Here is a 17500-nt window from a genome sequence, read left to right as displayed (position 1 = left end):
ATTAGGAGAAATTGAGGGAGTCCCACATCAGAATATTCCATTGCCTAATAGTTAAGGCACATGAGTGAGAAGTGGCAGATCCTTCTTTCTCATCAGACAGAGAGGGGATTTAAACCAAGGAGTCTCCCACCTTCTGAGTGAGTACCCTAGCTACTAGGCTAAATGTTACAAGAGAAGATTTGTCTTTATTCTCCTTCTCATATTTTGTGAACTCACCTGCAGGGCCCAATCTGGTAGGCGGCCGTTGAGTATGGCTATCTGATTGGGCCCCTGCATGTGACTTAGGTGGCCAAATGCCTATCATCCACCAGTTTGTGAAAAACAATCACCTCCCTGCAGCCTGGACTTAAGTGCCGAACTCTGAGAGGCGCATAGGATTTAGCACACACACCTTTCATCAGCAGCCCCTTTGGCTAATTAGGTGGCTCCCTGCCTAACAAGCTGGCTTTGTGGATCGCATTCTAGGGAGCCTATCTCTCCCCGTTTGTTGTACAGGAGCCTAGATGCCTAGTTCTGGCTTTGTGGATTGCAGAGTTGTTCCTGTGATTGCTAGATGCCTAAAAGTTAGGTGCCATGAGGCTCAGCCTTGCAACACCTAAATCCCTTCATGGATCTAGGCCCCATACCTCAAATAGGAGGCTGAGTTTCTGTGAGCACATCATGTCTGTGCTCTGTACTGGCTAGTTGTTTGGGTCCAGGTGCAATTGAAGACATTAGTCATAAGCATCATATGTTATATTTAGGGCACAATAATAAATATAATAAAGTGTGCTAGATGCTTCACAGAGACTTAGAAAGACACAATCCCTGGCCCAAAGAGTTTACAATCTAAATAAAGCCCTAAAATGTTACCCTGTTACACAAAAGACTCACTTTCCACCTATGACCCATCCAGGCTGTTAAAATCCGCTGAGATGGTCTAAATACCAGTGTTTAGGATTCATCTTCCCAGGACAAGAAGCAAAGTATCCTTAGTTTAATACTGTTACAACTAACCCTCACTTGAGCCAACAGGGAGGATTGAACACTGGCCCTTCAGCAGTAAGTGTGAGCCTCTATCACTTGAGATTAAGGACAGAAACCAAGGGATTTAGGCATTGCAAAGCTGAACATCACAGGGCCCAGAGGAGAGTATTTGAGTGGCTGAAAGGTTGGTAATGTCAGGGAGCTGTCACCCAGGTATCACAAGAAAGACTCCATCTCAGTGGAGGTAGGGGTAACAAAATGACTCATAGTCCTGGGTGCCCTGAGAAACTGTCAAAGTCTCCCACATCCCAGCCGAGTACCCTAGCCACTGGCTAAAAGATATAAAGTGAGCACCTCCACCTCCTCGTCTGTATGTGGCCTGATCTGGAAGGTGTACTCAGAGGGCACCTACTGGATTAGGCCCCTGGAACACCTATCTTCCCCTGGTTTGTGAATTGCTCTGGGACTCAGACAGGAGATAGGTATCCGGATGGACACCTAGAATGAAGCTGCAGTGCACGTATCCAAAGGCAAAAACATAGGTGCCTAGTCAGTTTTTACTTTAAAAAACTAAGGTGCCCAATGAGTATAGGCACATACAGCGTTCAGTGGGAGTTTTGTGGATTGCACAGGCAGACTTAGGCACTTGAAAATTCCACCCAAAAGACCAGATAGGTACTGTGACCCATCCATGCCCAGGGCAGCCACCTGAAAATGCCAAGGTCAGGGCAGGCTCTAAAAGGAGAGTAAATTCTCCCAGCGCTAGTGGGTGGCACTGAAGCCAGACTTCCCAATCAGCCACAAACTGCACTTCTGAATCCCCACAGAAGCCAGTACACAAATGCACACAGCCCCCTTTACTGCATTTCAGCTCCAGGCTCCCAAATCAGCACTAGGTTCAGTAAAGAGACCAGTTATTTAACTCTATGCTCTTTACTAAAAAGGTTCCTTCTGACCCCAAGGGGTCAGCCACAGTACCAGTTCAATATAAGTTTGGATCTTACTTAAAATACCACGCTGTCAGCCAATCCTTTAGTAACTAAAACTAAAGGTTTATTGTAAAAAGAAAGAAAGAAACCATGAGAGAAATGTTAAAGGATTAGAGCAATCACATACGTATAAATGATTAAAAGTCCATATACATCAGGTTTCTGGAAGAAATGTGGAGTTGCAAGCTTGTATAGTTCCCTCTGGTACACATCCAGTACCTGGATGGGTCTAAGTCCTTCGGTTCAGTTGCAAGATGAATGGATCCAGAGGTAGGTGTGTGTCTGCAGCTGGACAGGAACATAGACAAAATGGATTCTGTGGTTTGATCTTATATACCCTATGTCCCTGGCCATGCGGCCTGTGGAAAGTCACAAGAACTAAAATGGAGTCCAGAGTCACATGGGCCAATCCTGGTAACTCTTCAGGTGTGCCTTTAGTTTCTTCCTGGGCCCCTTGCATTTGTGAGTGTCTTAATGGGCCATTAAGCAGGCTATTGTCTTGCCGCCTCTCTGTCTGGGGTGTGTCCCAGCCAGCCCAAATTGATATACAGAAATATCAAATACATCCATAACTTTCATTTTACATATAATAGATGAACATAAGTATTATCTTACTCAGCACGATATATCCCTGCTAACAGTACCTGACATGATATATCTCATATGAATTATTATGATTCTGCCATACTGAAGTTACACAATATACTAAATGCCCCCCTCCCCCACTCAAGCTAGCCCATGTGACACCCCCAATGCGAGACTGGTGTAGAAAGGAGTAATCAGAGCTCCTGAATACACCTCAGGGGCCCCCCTTATCCAGACAGTGTGACAGGTACCTAGTGGGATTTTCAAAAGCATCTAACTCCCACTGATTTTTGAAAATCCTGTTAGGTGCCTATCTGCATCTTTAGGTGCTTAAAAATCTTTACAATTCTGGGTTTTAGGGTGGAATCCACATAACTGCTTATGTGCCTAAACTCAGATTTAGGCATCTAAGGGCTTGTCTACACTTACAGCAGTGCTACTGTAGTGCTTAGTGAAGGCTCTACATGCACCGACGGGAGAGCCATAGCTACTCTACCTCCCCAAGAGGCGGTTGTTTTGTTAACAGGAGAGGACTTCCCATTGACATAATATTGTCTACTTTGGGATTAGGTGAGTCTACACGGGTGTAGATTTTCCACTTCTCTGAGCAATGTAGTTAAAATAACATAAATTGGTAGTGTAGACCAAGCATCAGTCTCTTTTTTAGGCACCTAAATCCACCTGTGCGATCCACAAAACTCCCACTGAACCCTGTAAGTGCCTATATTCAGTTGGTGCCTTAGTTTTTCAAAGTACAAATTCACAAGGCACCTATGTTTTTACTTCTGGGCATGCACAGTGCTGTCTCACTCTAGGCATCCATTTGAAAATTTTCAGAAATCAGTGAGAGTTAGATGCTTTTGAAAATCCCACTAGACACTTATCTGCATTGTTAGGCAATTAAATACCTTTAAAAATCTGGCCCCTAATGCCTGAGTCTGGTGATATTCAGGGTTCAATGGTTCAATGTAAGTCTTTATTAGTTAATTGGGTAATTCATTAATTAATGTTATTGGTTACCATCTAGACAAAAGAGTCTGTGCAAAAGGGGCATGGATTTAATTCAGATGTACTATGGGGATGACATGTATTTTTACTTGTTTTTGAACAGTATGTAAGGGGTGGGAGTATGAGGTGGGGATCTTGGACACTTGGTGAGTAGCAGGCCTAGTGGAGGGAAATCTGATACTGCAAGTACTGAGATACCATGATGATTAGTGCAGTTTAATAGAAATATGCTTTTGGCCTATGTACCAGAAAGAGGAAATGGGATACGAAGGGGTGTATTGTTACAAAATAAATAACTATGTACTCAAGAAATATTAGGTTAATGAGTTTTAGGCGTGGCTATATTTTATTGCTCAATAAACTATAGACAGAGCTATCACTTAAAAAGTGGGACAGACACTCCCATATTTTGTCTGTTTTGAGAAGAATCACAGGCTTCTTTGAAAATAGCAGCAGTAGTAGTAGAAGATTATAACAAGCCTCATGGCATCTTTAACACTACATTTTTTTTAAGTATTTGTTGTTGTTTTTTCTAAACTGGTCATTTGGCCTAATCTAAGGAGCAACCATTGCCACCTTGAGAATACCGTGGGCAGATGTGTTTTGTACACCATAGGTACTTAGTTTTCATGAAAAAAAATAGTCAAAAGAAAATATGGAGCACAAAAATCTGCTTCCTTTTCTTCATAATAATAATCCTTTCCATTTTATAGCCTTTCATCTGTGGATATCAAAGCACTTTATCAAACAACCTTATAAAGTAAGAAAGTGTTATTACACCCTTTAATATGTATTATCTGGGGCACAGGGAAATTAAAGGCCATATGCTCCTAGAAGATGTAGGCTACAGAGTGAAATATTGCATGATAATATGAAAAGATTGCTCAATCGTCTTTCACTGAAATCAACAGAAAAACTGCAATGAACTTCAGTGAGATCAGGAAATAGGCCCAGAAGTAAATCATCTGTATCTACCTCAGAGCTATGGTGACATCAGCATGGAGAATTACAAGAGGCAGCACATGAGGGGCTATGCAAACATCCACAGAGGGGGGGTCAGGTCAATTGAAGAGTGGAGGAAGTGGGAAAAATTATATCCCTGAAAAACCATTTAACTTCCAACTACAAAAGCATTGTAATTTAATGCTGATCTTGTCTGGAAAATTTTATATAGAATAAGCCAACTGTACAACTCAGTGTTTTCCTTTATCACAATTTTGGCAGCTCTTCAATGAACTGTGGCTATCTTCTGCCATCATGTGAAAGGGGGTGCTCTAGTACCACAAAAGATTCAGGATCTCCCCTCCCTTTGGCTGCAGCAAGGAGCCTGCACTGGTCTTTTAGCCCCGCGGCAACGCTCTCCGCCTTGGTCCTTAGGCAGTGGCTCCCTACTGCAGCCAGCAGGAAGGGAGTGGCGGTCCACTTTGAAAGCGCCCCCCCCGGGGTCACTTTTGATCCCTGGGCTACAGGTTGGGAATCCCTCCAGATCATTAATGAAGATGTTGAACAAAACGGGGGCACTCCACTTGATACCAGCCACCAACTAGACATCGAGCCATTGATCACTACCCATTGAACCCAATGAGTTAGTCCACCTAATAGTCCAGACATCCAACATATACTTCTTTAACTTGCTGGCAAGAATACTGTGGGAGACCATATCAAAAGCTTTCCTAAAGTCAAGGTATATCACATCCACCACTTTCCCCACATCCACAGAGCCAGTCACTCATCATAGAAGGCAATCAAGTTGGTCAGGCATGACTTGCCCTTGGTGAATCCATGGTGACTATTCCTAATCACCTTCCTAATCTCCAAGTGCTTCAGAATGGATTCTTTGAGGACCTACTCCATCTAGGGACTGAGGTAAGGCTGACAGGTCTGTATTTCCCTGGATCCTCCTCCTTCCCTTTTTTAAAGATGGGCACTATATATACCTTTTTCCAATCGTCCAGGACTTCGTTGAGCACTTCCTAGTGGTCTCCCAGTTCTCATTGAGTTCAACTAGTTGCAGGTGCAATTATTTTCAAGTACAAAAATTATGCCCAGAAAAATGGAGGTTGATTTGTAGTTTGTTTGGTTTTTTTAAAATCAAGTCTTATGTGCACAGAATCCATAAATGTCATTAAGGTTTCTGCAAATGTGAGAAAGCAGAGTATCTATCCAGTGTATGCCTATCACTGTTGTTAGTGAGTGATACTGAGATAGAGATCTACTTTACAAAGATCTGAGAACAGTTTTGCCTTTTTTTCCCTTCCTGTTTTTTGATATGGCCCCAGTTTAGCAAGATACTTAATTTGGGCTTAACTTTAAGGATGTGAGTAGTCCCATTGCCTTTAATGGCTACTCATGTACTTAAAATTAAGAATGTGTGTAAGTATCCTTCCTGAACTGGAGCCCTACTGTCCGCATGGCCCAAAAAGAAAATGTCATAAGCTGCTTTGTCCAATAGTTAGCAGTATCTTGCTGTGAAAGTTACTGCAGTACACTTCAAAGCAGTTTGTGTGGAATTACTACAGGCAAAGGAGTGTTGTCCTTCCACTGATTTATTTAACCAGGAGGTTTTAATATTCATTGTCATAATGTAGACAGCATATATGAAACCTCAGATTAAATAATGCTTCATTAATTGTGTATCATGGAAAAAAAATGTTTTGCATTCATTTACTGTTCACATCAACCTCAGAAATAATTAATTTGATGTTTTTCTGTCACAGCCTGCAGTTAGAACCATTTCTGGAGAAAAGAAGAAATAAGTGATGCATAGTACAGAGTTTGCAGTTAGAGGAAGAGGAATAAGTTATGGGAAATAATATTGCACAATGCTAACTTTAATAGTAAATATTTGAATTTTAAGTAATATAACACATGGAAGCAATCCACTCTGATATGTGAGAATGGGACCACATCCTGAAAAGCTTTTTCAGGGTGAGATTGTGTTCCCAGATCTACACATAGTTCTTCCACCCACAACTATCTCCATCTCTGCAAGGAAAGCGTGGGTCAAGGCACTGATTTCACTTTTCTCTGTTCCAGCAGAGGAACCTCTGCAGGGTCTGGACTAGAAGGATAGGAAGAAGGTGAGAGAGAGGGGCTAATGTGGGCCAGTTCAAGTTCTTCCCCAAACCTGTGGAAAATACACTAGAACAGTATGGCATTACATGTATAGTCATTGAAGAATAGGTCATCACAAATAGAGTTTACTCTTACAGGCATTAGTAGTAAATACAGACACTATTAGCCCCATCTGTTAAGGTGTCTGGAGTGGCTTATGACCCTCAGTGCCTACCTCAGAGCAGACTGTCAAAAACAGTGTAGTCACCCCAAACGGGTGGTATGTTCTATAGTTAAATTTCACTAACCCCGTAACAAATGTGAACTCCTGGATCGCTATAACAGTCTTACCATGGAGTCACAGACTTTAAGACTCTTAGGCTCTCCAGTCTAATTTGCCACCTTGGCAAACTGAACTTAGTAATAAATGGTCATTTACAGCGAAAGTCACACGATATTCAGGTTGCTTCCAGTCGCAAGTGACCAGTCACTTACCCCAGATCAACTGGTGCCCTAGATTTTACACCAAACACAATTCCTGTAGCTAATCCTATAATAAACTATTTAAAGGTTTATTAACTAGGTGTGGAATCCAAGAATTAATCATAAAATTGATTAATAGAATGCCTGGTCTGAAACTGGTCATAGAAGGCCTGGCCTGAAGTTGTAGCCTGAAACTGAAATAGAAGCCCTAGGCTAAACCATTAACAGAATGCTTCAACTGAAATTAGGATAAAGATGTTAAAATCCCACAAGTGGTCTCTGAACCACAGAGAGGCTAGCCACAGAGAGGCTAGTTCTCTGTTATGAACCTTAAGCCTTACTGAAGTCTAAACAGACTTCACCTGTTTCAATAAGTACCAGTACCTGCCCCCCTTTGTCTTACCGGCCCCATAGAAACTCACTTCATACAAATTAGCATTTGAACAAGTATTGTGTCACCACCCATCTTCAGGAGTTAACCAGGGTCCCTGAAAACTACATTGTATACTCAAGTGACTCATTGGGTGTTCCTGTGAGGGCGTCTGGTGTGCCCCACTGTACATTGTGATTGTCTTTCCTGTTAAGTATAAACTGTTAATCAATTCCACTATACGATCAACATGTAAATGAACCTAAGCAACCCCTATATAAGTCTTTTGTATCTGGTAGCCAGGTGAAGTACATTTGCCCAGCATCCAGACATACTGCTTGACTTCCCTATAGCCACCTGGGCTTTCCCTATGGCTATAGTATTCCCCATAGCTATGGTTATGTGATTGTGTGTGTCACAATTAAATCTGCACCCGATCCAACTCTAAAATGTAGCAGTGTGATTCTTTTCCACGACATAGGAAAGAGAAATAGAATTATCAACAGGTTAAAGCAAGCAAATATACACAAATGAGTTGCAATCTAAATCCTAAGAGTGACAGAGTTGTAGTGATTTATCAATTCAAAGTGCCTTTCGGGGGAGACCCAGAAGGTAGCCTCTGGGGAACTCTGGTTTCAGTTTGGTGTCTGCTCAGTGAAAGTTCAAACAGCAAAAAGATGGAAAACGTTCCTTTGGTTTTGTTTTATTTCCTTCACTGAGGGTATGTCTTCACTCACAGCAGCACTGTCGGCGCCGCCAGATCAATTCTGCAGGATCGATTGAGCAGCAGTGGAGACCCACTCAATTGATCTGGAAGTCGATGGCATTAATCCACCCCCACAAGACTGCGTCGACAGGAGGGCATTTCCTGTTGGCGCAGCGTAGTAGGGACGCCATGCTATTTAGAAGTTAGGAGAACTTCATAAAGGAGAACCAGTGCCTATCCTATAGCCCTTACCTGAGTGACTTTCTTCATAAATAGTTAAAGGTTTAATCTCACAGTGAAATGAATGTGAAAGTATAATTAGAATGTGAAAGAAAATTAAAAGAAATTGTTAAATTGTTACTTCTTAAGCTGCAAGAGAATCTTAAAGCAGTAGCACTTTTCTCTGGAAACAGCCTCCTGAAGAAGGCACTCTAATCTTCTAAAGTAAACAACACTAAAAGTAGAATAAAAGATTACCTGAACCAATCACAGCACTGTGACGAACATCCTCTGAAAAAGAACCCAGTGCAGATGTTCATCTCTCTGACGCTGTAGAAAAGAAGAGATTATATGAGATGATTGGTGTAAAAAATGAATGTACTCTATGTAAAATACTTAAAAGTGTGACAACAACATGATCTATCTGTTATAAAACAGTTCACACTATAAGAAAGCAATAGAAGAAGCAGCAAATGTCATCCTAACCTGCAGGCTGAAGATCTGCAACAGAGAGTACAGAATAATTGAACACAGTAAGCTTTTTGCCTCCTTGTTTCAGAGAAAAATAAATATTTTGCCAAATGGTTGGCTGTTCAGAACCATCCAAGCATCTCTCTCTCTCCTTAAAATGTAAGCCCTGATTCCAGGCTATATTTTGGCTCTTTCATACTACTGTGGCTGCATAAATGTACCAGAACCCAGGCAAACCTTCCTGCAAGTGATTCCTATCATGCAGGGGCAATGGGTGAAATCCAGGCTCTATTGAAGTTAATAGGAATTTTGCTATTGATTTCAGTTAAGCCAGGATTTGACCCAGTGTAGCCACAAATCTAACAAACTCCACATAGAGGTGTGCAGGTGGTTCTGCCAAGGATGAGACAGAGGGATTGGAGATAGGAGGGAATGAGACTGGAGTGCATAGCACTGTGGTTATTCTGGACTGCAGGACGGTTTTATGGAGAAGCTATCAATTAGAGCACATGGCCTAGCATATTAGAAACTTTCACTGAAAGAAGGAATGCTAGCCAGGCCACTTATATACAGATGAATAGATTTGTCTAACAGAAAATTAACAATGTTTAACGGTATTGTTGTCGAGTACTAAACATGCCAATTAAAATGCCAGCTGCTTTCGGAGCTGCTTGTGTGACATTCACATAAATGAGTTTATTCCAGTTAATGAATGACTCATTAAAATAATATTTGCTGCTCAGAAAGAACAGCAAACTTCAAATATTCAGCATTGTGCATGTGCAAATAAAAAATAATTAACAAAGGTATAGTCCCTTTTTACTGTACTAAACTCAAGAACATTGACAACTCATTTTATGATCTTCTATTTTTTAGAAATAGTTTTGATTACAAAATAGATATCAGATGATTATTACAAATTTTCATCTGACTTTCTTTTCCTGATACATTCTTTGTGAACTGTTGGTAGAAGCTAATTTTCCACCTCATGTGAAATGTTTTAATGCAAAACTTGAATTAAAGGAACAAACTTTGGTACTGCTTTTTGGTACTTTGCTAATGTCACTGGCAATAATCCAGAATGCAGTAATAGGCCACTTGATGGCCCACCATTGACTTAGTGTAGTGGATAAGTTATGTCAGTGGGAGCTGCATTTTAGTGTAGACACATACAGAGTTAGGTCAGTGTAGTTAGGTCCATGCAATGTCAGTGTAAACATTGTGTTGCTTACATCGACTGTTGTGCTACCTTTCAGTGGCCATCCCACAAGCACCACGCTGACAGTTAAATTGGTGTATGTGCTCCTGGTGAGGATGCACAGAGCTGACACGAGGGTAGTGTGGACATGCAAAATCAGTTTAATGACTATGGTGGCTGTACATCGACTTAACTTAGGTCGACTTAATTTTGTAGTATAGACTTGTCCTTAGTTAATAGGAGGAACAAGAAAGCTCAGAGAGAGAGAATACATTTATAACTGAAACACATAGTGACAACTAGAGTTTAAGTTGCCCAAATATTTCCATTCTTAAATCCCTTTTACAGTTGCTACTAAATTTCTGAATCTTTCATCTTCTGTTCTGTCAGAGGGTTTTTTGTTTTGTTTTCCAAAATCTGAGCAAAAATTGCACAGATATTTTTGACTATGAGGCAATGTAAAAAGTATACTTTTCTAAGTATTAAAAGAAGCTGTGAGGGTTTTTATATACTGACTCTAGCACCAAACTGGCTGGAGCAAAGAATTTAAATTTGGCAGAGTCCAATAATAAATTCATGAATGAAAAAATAATACTAATACATAGCACTTACAACATTTTGAAGATGTAAACCACTATACTTGCAATGCATTGCTATCAAGCATAAATATAAATAAACATATTTTTAGTAAACTAATGGATATAACTCTGAATATACACAGAGAGCACATCAATTAAATAAGATTATTCCAATTTTCTGACCATAACAGCACTTTAAAGTTTTCTAGTTGTCCAGTTAGGTCTAGATTAATAAAGCAACTATTAGTAAATCTAATCTTCTTCCATTCTTGTGTTCTGATATCCTGACTTCTCCTTTTCCTAAAATTATATATTTACCTGTGAGTATAAGGTAGCATTACTTTACATGAGCATCATTATCTCAGAGCACATCATATTGTCAATCATAAATATGTATCACACTTCCATCTGTAGTGAACAGTTTAAATAACTGTAGTAACATGATTGTGACCCGTCCGTGCCTAGGGTAACCATCTGAAAATGCCAAGGTCAGGGCACACTGTAAAAGGAGAGCAGATTCTCCCAGCACTGGTGGGTGACACTGAAGTCAGACTTCCCAACCAGCCACAAACAGTGCTTCTGATTCCAAACACTGGTTATCAAGAAGCCAAAATAAAAATATACACAGCCCCCTTTACTGCATTCCAGTCTCTGGCTCCCAATCGGCCACTAGGTCCAGTAAAGAGATCAGTTATTTAAAACTCTATGCTTTTTACCAAAAAGGTTACTTCTGACCCCAAAGGGTCAGCCAGAGTACCAGATCAATATAAGTTTGGATCTGACTCAAAATATCATGCTGCCAGCCAATCCTTTAGTAACTAAAACTAAAGGTTCATTATAAAAAGAAAGAAACAAACTATAAGAGAAATGTTAAAGGATTAAAGCAATCAGATATATACAAATGATTTAAAAGTCCATATATATCAGGTTTCTAGTAGGATTGTAGAGCTTGTATAGTAACTCTGGTGTACATCCAGTACCTGAATGGGTCTCAGTCCTTTGTTTCACAGCTTCAATTCAATTGCAGATGAGTTGATCCAGAGGTAGATGAAGACTGAAGACAGAAAACAGACTAAAGTCAAAATGGATGTTGTGCAGCTGCCTTTTATGTCCTTTGGCCTAAGCCATGCTGCTTGTGGAATTTTACAGGAATAAAATGGAGTCCAGAGTCACATGAGTAAGTCCTGGTGACTCATCAGGTATATCCCTGGCTTCTCCCCCTGGGCCCCTTGTACCTGTGAATTTCTTAATGGGCCATTAAGAAGGCTAGTGCTGCAGCCATCCTGTTTAGGGTGTTGCCCAGACACAGCACAATTTGAAATACAGATATATCAACCATATCCATATATTCCATTACAAATATAACACATGAACATAAACATTATCATCTTACTTAGCACATTATAGCCTTTCTAACAGTACCTGACATGGCATATCTGTCATGAATTATTATGATTTTGACATATTGATTTTAAATAATATAATAAATGCCTCCCTCCTTCCCCATTCAGCCAGCGTGACACCCCCAACGCGAGATTGGTGTAGAAGGGAGTAATCAGAGCTCCTGAATACACCTCAAGGGCCCCCCTAGTCCAGCCAGCATCACAATGATAACCATAACTTTAATGTCTGGAATATTCTGGTCTGTCTGAGTTCAAAAGATTTATCAGTTGGCAGCAGCTGAAGTTGAAGTTAGTTTGAAACTGAACCCAAGAATTAAGTGGGCTAGATGTAATATGTAAATAAGGACTTGTTCTCTTTTCTAATGTTGTTTTGTTGTTTCACTTTTTTGTTGTTTTGATCCAGTTAAAGTCAAGGTAGTTCATGACAAAACTTATTGGATTCTGAAGCCAAAATAAAATCACTAGTGCTGATAGGATAATTTTGGTGGAATTCATTGATGGGACATTTTTGATGGGATCTATGTGATGGAGTTCTTTCAGAAACAACAAAATGATCAGTGTGACAGCCATGAAGGAAATATCTCTAAAAGAAAGGAGGAAAAAGAAAGGGAAATATAGCCATCTTTGGAAAAATTAACTGTTTCCACTTTGATGAAAAAGGGTAAAGATTTTTAACATTATGTACAAAGCCTTCAGCGGTGTTTGTTTTCAGTGACGTTGGAGAGACACTTTCTTCCTAAGACTTCTTAGGAAAAAGGTATTTGCACTCTCAAAAGACTTATGTATCCCTTTTAAAAACTAGGTGATATTAACTGAGAGGTCTTGACTTAGATGCTTAAAAGTACCATGTACCCCAAGCAAATGGGAACTCCTGAAAAAGGAACTAATTCTGGAAGGAACGATGGATATAGCAAGAGGAAAGTATGGCAGTGTGAAAGAATACTTTTACCTACATATCATGTAAAGCAGTGTTTCCCAACTGTGTGCATCAGGCCGGAAAAGGTGTGCCACAGAATTTTTTGAAAAAGTACATGTGAGAACAAGGGGGGGAGAATCACCTTCTGATTGGCCGTCTGCCTCACTGCTGCACTGCCTCCAGGGGTGGAGCAACCAATCAGAGTTCAACCTCCCTCTCTTCCCTCCTCTCATACTGTGTGAGGCTCCTCTGCCTCTGCCCATCTGCTCCCCTCTTGCAGCTGCCACCTGGGGGTGGGGAGAAGAGCCCCTGGAGCTCAAAGTGTGCAGCAGCAGAGAAAAGTTTGGGAATCTCTGATGTAAAGGAAGGAAAACCAGCCTAGGTGGAAAAATGTCAGGTGTCTGTACAATCAAGAATACATCAGAAAGTGGGAGGGATTCTTGTTTTGGTTGCTTGGCAACATCACATTAACCAGATCAATTGTTTGTTTCATTTAGAACATGAAGAATAGCCATAGTGGGCCCTATCTAGCGCAGTATCCTGTCTTCCCACAGTGTCTGGTGCCAGATGCTTCTGAAGGAGTGAATGGAACAGGCAATTTATCATGCAGTATTCAAGATGTGGGTGTGCCATGGATTTATATATAGGCCTTATGATGTTTTCTGCCTTAATATCATCTATCCTTTTCTCAAAGGTTCCTAATATTCTGTTAGGTTTTTTGACTGCCCCTGCACATTGAGTAGATATTTTCAGAGAACTATCCATGATCACATCAATATTTTTCTTGAGTGGTAACAGGTAGCTTAGACCTCACCATTTGGTATGTATAGTTGGGATTATGTTTTCCAATGTGCATGCCTAGCATTTATCAATATTGAATTTCATCTGCCATTCACCAGTCATCCCTTTGTAACTCTTCACAGTCAGGTTTGGATTTAAGTATCTTGAATAATTTTGTATTGTCTGCAAACGATGTCACCTAACTGTTTACCCCCTTTGTCCAGGTCATTTATGAATATGTTGAACACAGATCCCAGTAAAGATTTGAGGGGGCCCTGTTATTTACCTCTCTCCACTGTGAAAACTGACCATTTATTCCTATCTTTTTTAACCAGTTACTGATCTGATCCATGAGATGACCTTTTGTCTTATCCCAGGACTTCTTACTTTGCTTAAGAGCCTTTGATGAGGGACCTTCTCAAAGGCTTTCTGAAAGTCCAAAATATACTATATTTACTGGAACACCCTTGTCCACGTTTGCTGACACCCTCAATGAATCCTAATAGATTGGTGAGGCATGATTTCCCTGTACAAAAGCCATGTTGACTCTTCCCCGACTTATCATCTCCATATTTGTGTCTGATAATTCTGTTTTTACTACAGTTTCAACCAATATGCCTGATACTGAAGTCAGGCTTACCAGCCTGTATTTACCAGGATTGCCTAAAAGAATGGCATGTGTGGGAATCTCCCTCACATACTCTGCAATGTAGACTGATGCACAGAATTCACAGCTTTTCTGCAATGGCCTTATCTTCCTTGTGTTTAAATGAGGTGAAGTACAGGTGTTGGGTAAGGTAAGAAGAGATGATATGTAGGTTGGGCTGCTTGTGCCATGGGGGGGAAATAAGACAACAAAAGGAAATCATTCCCCCCCCCCCCCCAAAGCATTTTTTGCCCAGCTACATGAACAGCGAAGGACCTGTTATACAAACTGTGCCTGTCCACAATAAGATGCTTGTTATTTAAACCACTCCACAGAACTCTTTGTTGTGCAGAACAAGACTGAAATAGTCCGTATTAGATTAAACAGAACAGAAATAATGTAAGCATGAGAATGGAAACTGGTACAGGAGCTGTAGTATCTGAAGAATACCTGAAAAAATTGCTAATGTAACAGTAGTAAAAAATTGATGGCATGTTGAAAAACTAGTCAAGGAGAGATAATGGTATAAGGATACCTACAAGTACGTCAAGTATGAAAGCATATGTTTGCTATTGCCACTAACTATACAGAGAAAAGGGTCCTTTATTAATTGGCAGAAAATAGAGAACCATGAGGATTTTGTGACAAAATTAAAAGAAAAATCAGAAATCAGGTTGTGTAAGTGTTTCTTTTTTAATACAGACATGGTTTTAGTGAAAAGTATAATACTAAAATACAGATGGTTAATGCTAACCAGCTGTTTCTTAATGTTCATCCTGTTGATCCATGTGAGAACCTGTTGAAAGAAGTGCAGAAACAGGACATAATTTAACTTGGAAAGTTTAAATGGGCTATACTGATGTTGTATATTCCTAAAACAAGTGGAAGTGTTGAGAGTGGTAGTGACAATAAATTCACCATAGGTAGGTAGCCTCCCCTATCTATTTTAAAATTTGCTTTTATGGGGGAAGTGAGTGTGGTGTACATGAACACCATTTGGTATACATGAACACTCAGAGCACCTACTGCAAGTGTGCTGTAGTTTTTTTATTGTTTTATTATCTTGTATTGCTTGGTATGGACAGGTGCCCCTGTGACAGAATTCATCCATTTTCGGACCCTACACACTATTGTGATAATCTTTGTACAAGGCATGCCTTGTGAGTTATCATTTGAAAACTCATAACTTACTGATCAGTAATATCATGGTAAAATGCATATAGCAACATGATGTGTAAAAAGTTATGATCATAATTGAAATAATCACTGAAGTGTTTTCCAGATAAGTCTGGGGAGTGGCTAACCATTTTCTCAAAGACAAAGAACAAGCTGATGCCCCAGCCAGGTGTCAACAACGTTGATGGGCCATTATCTGTCGAGTGGCCAATCATTGGCAAGAAAGGGCGAGGAGGGGGGACAAAGAGATCTGCATGTCAGCAAAGAAACAGTGTGAGACACTAGAAAGCATTGTATTTTTATTTTTTTGTAACCATTTCTGACTTTTAGGCCTCATTGCTTGTACACCCTTAAAATCTACCTCTTTGTAGTTAATAAACTTGTATTGTCTATATAATCCATTGTGTTTCAGTTAAAGTGTTGGGTAACTCCACTGAAGGTGCTAAATTGGTGTACAGTATTCCCTTAAAGTTATAATGGACTTAATATATTTGGACTGTCCAGGAGACGGCTGGGTAGTACCTGACATACATTTCTGGGGGGAAATCTGGGACTGGGAATGTGTTAGGATCATCCTGTAGTATAATCAATGCTCCAGAGAGCCAAAGTGTAACCCAAGTGTGGCGGGCAGGGTGCAGTTACACAAACACTCAGCATGTGACTTGCTTGCTGGAAACTGGCTGTGAGTGGCCCAAGGGAAAGCTGCCATCAGCAAGCTATTGTAAGGCACCCAATGTTGCAGGGCAGGGGTGACACAGCTCCTCATTGATCTGGATTGCACCCTCTTATGTCACAGTCCCCCAGGCTCTTGGCAAATTCCCAGTGATTCCTCTGAAGTAGACAAAGTTTGAGCACCTCTGCTTCACAGCCTTTATTAAGGATATGGTCTGAGTTCGGCTGAAGTGCCACAACTGAGGAGCCAAATTACCACTAGCAGAAGGAGATGCTCCCCCAGACTGCTTAGTAGCTAAGATCAATAATCTGGTATAAAAATGGAACTAACCAAAACGTTTTTTATTTACATCTCTCCGATGGTTCCAAGGACCTTCCAGCAGAAGCTGAGCTTTCAGGTTGCGACAAATGGAATCAGGGAGGCTTCGGATGGTAGGAACTGGGTTTTTCAATAGCTCTTAAAAGCACAGCAGCAACGCACCGTCTCTAACGGAGATCCTTTCGGATCGCTCTGACAGGTAACCCACGCCGAGGAAGTCTCCCTCTCACAGCGAGCGAGCCCGGGTAAGTCCCTGCGGGGCAGCGCCACAGCCCTTGCAAAGGGCTGGTTAACCGCACGGGGCTGGAGCGAGCGCGTGACGCGCCGCTTCCATCACCCGAACGTTACAGCCACAGGCCGGCGCTTCGCTGCGGCCCACGTCCCAGAGCTCAGCCCACAGCGGTACCGAGCCTCGCCCGGCTTCACGCTCCCTGGCAAGTGGCACCAGTAAAGACACGGCTCCGCGCCAATGAATCCGGATGCAGGTGGTGGTGGTGGTGGTGGTGGCCCGGCCCTGCCCTGCCCAGCCCTCCCAGCGCCGCTGTCACACTCGTGGGGGTGGGGGCTATAGCGCGGCTCGGAGCCGTGAGGAGGCTGAGGCCGGCCCGGGACTGCGGACGGAGTGGCCGGGGATGCAGGGGCCGCCAGCTCTCCACAGGAGGAGCGCAGCGGGGGGGGGGGGGGGGGATGGCGGCTGCACCCACTCCTGGCAGGCTTTGACAACGGGGCCCACAAGAGTCCGCGCAGCGACCGAACTGCACCCACCAACAAACCTCGCCCCAGCGCGTCCTCCGCTCCGCCCCGCCGCGGCACGACCCATCACCCAACACAACTAATCGCAGAACATCAGCAGCCCGTGAAGGAGACGAGCCGCGCGGCAATTGCGCATGTGCAACCCGACTCCTCCTCAGACATCAATCAAGCGGGCAACTCAAAAAAATCCCTAGTGCGCGTGCGCAAT

General features: G+C 41.8%; 1 long non-coding RNA gene across 2 annotated transcripts; it reads right to left on the bottom strand.

Moving 5' to 3' along the window:
• Positions 1-2022: 2022 nt before the first annotated feature.
• On the bottom strand, positions 2023-17388 carry LOC137166706 (uncharacterized). 2 transcript variants are annotated; one of them, XR_010923772.1, is made up of 4 exons: positions 17305-17388; positions 11608-11681; positions 8639-8710; positions 2023-2243 (listed from the first exon to the last, which is right to left on the bottom strand). It is a non-coding gene; the product is annotated as an uncharacterized lncRNA (long non-coding RNA). The 2 variants fall into 2 exon arrangements; XR_010923771.1 differs by lacking the exon at positions 2023-2243 and adding an exon at positions 5161-6609.
• Between the last annotated feature and the right edge of the window lie 112 nt (positions 17389-17500).

Source organism: Emydura macquarii, unplaced genomic scaffold, assembly GCF_026122565.2.
Source record: "Emydura macquarii macquarii isolate MOO-44397 ecotype Brisbane River unplaced genomic scaffold, CSIRO-AGI_Emac_v2 contig_2897, whole genome shotgun sequence".
Lineage (NCBI taxonomy): Eukaryota > Metazoa > Chordata > Testudines > Chelidae > Emydura > Emydura macquarii.
The sequence above is the reverse complement of the archived record's forward strand: the minus strand, read 5'-3'. Positions and strand labels throughout refer to the sequence as shown.